The following is a 3,373-nucleotide window of genomic DNA, read 5'->3' on the forward strand; positions in this document are numbered from 1 at the left end:
ATGCCTCGTCCATACCTAAGAGCATCTCGAGCCGTTCGGCTCACAGGGTGTCGAAAAAGAGCCGCCTGGGGGCGAGTCGGCGCTAGATTGATGTGTGGGGGCGATCTCGTTCCCAGTCGTCGGCCCACAGGTCGGCCCAGATTCGGTGATGTTTTGTACGAATATACACAAACTCGCGAACTCGGCGAAACTTCATTGAAATTTGTATAAAAACATGGAAATATACAAACTACGCCTAAACTACCACTACTAGAAAAAGGGCTACTAATGGCGCACCAGTTTTGCCTACTAATGGCGCACTACTGGTGCGCCATTAGTATCACGCCACTAGTATTTCTTACTAATGGTGCACCACCGGTGCGCCATTAGTATCTGGTATACTAATGGCGCACCACGCAGTGCGCCATTAGTATAGAACACCATGCGCCATGCCATTAGTATCTGGCATACTAATGGCGCATTGTTGGGTGATGCGCCATTAGTATGAATATTAGGTTTTTTTTACTTTTCTGAATTTTGCACAGGTTACAAAATATATTATTTGGCAGAATATAGACAGCACCCCACAGCAAAAGCAGATTCATCGAATACAATAGAAGATTAGTCTCCGAATACAATTCATCATATTAGTCTTCGAATACAATTCATCATATTAGTCTCCGAATACAATTCATCATATTAGTCTCCGAATTCAAAAGACCAAACAAAGATAGAACATTACAAGTCTCGAGACCGCGAGTAGCGAGTTTGTCGGAAGTAATACTAATCCTAACAAGTCCTACTAATCATCATCATACAACTTCTACTCGTTATTAATAACAAGTCATACGATCATCATCTTGATAGTCATCGAACCAACCCTACTTAATTGTTCTTAGCACATGATCATCAGTATTAGGCAGGACCTAAATACCCTATTTAAGATAAAATAGCATAAAACAATATAGACCCTAACTCTCCATTATGGAGATTGGAGAACATCCTATCTCCAATTCTTGCGCTTCGCTTCCTTTTGCTTCCAAGAACCTCCTTACGATTGTCCATACATTTTTTCCATCCTTTGATTTTCATGTCTCCACTTCTTTTAAAAATCTCGTATGGACAGTTGAGATTCGTAGGATGACCTGGCTGTATGTTCAAAACATCAAGACTACCTTTTTTATACATCAAATGAGGCACACAATTCTCTGGGATTATCTGTTGAAAAACATAGTAATAACTTCATAGTTAGCAATGATGTACTAGTTTTAAAAGTATGCAAAAGATGCACGGATGTCGTAATAGTAAAAATCTTACCAGGGTATCTCCATGGTAGTCACCGTAGTTTAACACATGCATTAGTGGCACGTATTTACCATAATGTTGAGGAGTTTGATTGTGCATATTGTAATTCTCAATGTCAGTACAAAATCCGACCAGATGATTTTTCTCCTTGTAAGTTGTTAATTCAGAGCCATCGGTGTAGTGGGTTTTGTCTACCATCTTCCGCACATTCTTTGAACAATAAAAATAAGCTGCCAATGGAAATAAGCTGTCAACTATTTTGAAATAAACAATATAAATTAGCTAATAACTATGTTTGAGAAACTCACATAGCGGTAGAACTGGAGGCGTATCAACAAGGACCCAAATGTCCATATTGTCTTGGTTGATGTTAGGATTACCAAGGCATACCCTCATCAAAACCATACATCTTGCAAAATGCTTCCCAATTTTTGCAACCAAAATGAGTTACGCTCTCAGAATTATATAGATTTACTTCAAAGTCCACATCGTGATGAGTCCTTAGGTGAATTTTCTTTGTTTCAGAAATTTCATGGTCTTCAAAATCCATCCTCTCCAAGACATAGCGTCTTGCATGGCATGGGATAAGCTATACTCAAATTGTAAAAGATGAAAATTACACGTTGAAATAGTTGAAGTCATGCTTAATTATAAAAATAACACTTGTCGTCGTTGTGTACCGTTTCAACTTCGAAGGTCTCCTCGAGCTTAATGCTGAAGCGCCGATCATCGTCCAGGTGAGACATGTCGCACAGACCTCGATCGTCGTGGCACCAGTCACACTCCCCCGGGAGACTTTCATCGTCCGATGACGACATATCCTACGTTCATAATTCAAAACTACATCATTTAGGATTTGTCGACACCGAGGCATCCTAAAAGCTAAGCTTTTATCATTTAGGGTTTGTCGATGCCGAGGCACCCTAAAAGCCTAAGCTTTCATCATTTAGGTTCTTATCGACACCGAGGCACCCTAAAAGCCAAGGTTTTATCATTTAGGGTTTGTCGACGCCGAGGCACCCTAAAAGCCTAAGCTTTCATCATTTAGATTCTTATCGACACCGAGGCACCCTAAAACCTATGGTTTAATGCAGCAAGAATAAAGGGGCAGTTGATCCTACTTAATTAAGTACTAAGATACCCCGGCCCATGCATTAGTCGCAAGTACCCCATATGTCCTATTTTTAGCAAAGTCATGCTAAAATTCACGGAAAATTTCAGCATGACCTTTGCTGAAAATAGGACATATGGAGTACCGAATTTGCCGGAACGGAAGTTAATCGACATTCTGGCAAACTCAAGGGCCTCTCGGGGTACCTGCAAATTCATCACGACACAATGGTCGGAGACAAAACCCAGCAAACTAGCAAGATGGTCATCATCTTTGCAAGTCATTACTTGTCAAACGCAGAAGTGCATAACACAAGCTCACCGACATAGACACACATAACAGTCGCACAACAGCATAGACATTAAACATGTGCAGAGATCACAATCAACAAAGGTTTACATCAGGTGTATTTCAGACTATTATTCCCATCCCGAGAAAGCATCGACTTCAGAATATCCCCTTTTCAAAGAATGTGTTCTGTGATGAAAGCACTAGCGAATCATGTTAAAGCTAACCCCTACTTTTGACCCTCAACTATAACAACCGCATGCAGTACAGAGAAGTGTTGATGCAGGCATCAAACATTATAATGCCGTAGGGCAAGGTCTCAAGTTACATGATCAGTTGTGCTTGACTGAAAATTTTGACAGGAAAATTTTGACTGGAGTAACAAAGGCATAACAGTAGAAATTACAGGTGTAGATTGCTCTGTTCAACAAACTTCCTATCAGTCCAACAATGTTTCTGAATCTAAACTTTTTCAGTTAACAGAACCTAAACCTGACAATGTTCAGTTAACAGAAAGGGGGGAGGGGAACCGGTGCAGCTCACCGAGAGGAAGACGATGGCGAGCTCGTGCGGGGCCAGGGTTGACGAGGTGACGCGGATCGACGGTGAGGCGTCGGTGTCGTAGAGGCGCCGGAGACCTTGCCCTGCGAGACAGAGAAGGGGCCGTCGGCCCCGGCGCGGGCGGGGGGC

This window comes from Triticum dicoccoides, chromosome 7A (assembly GCF_002162155.2).
Source record: "Triticum dicoccoides isolate Atlit2015 ecotype Zavitan chromosome 7A, WEW_v2.0, whole genome shotgun sequence".
In the NCBI taxonomy this organism is placed as follows: domain Eukaryota; kingdom Viridiplantae; phylum Streptophyta; class Magnoliopsida; order Poales; family Poaceae; genus Triticum; species Triticum dicoccoides.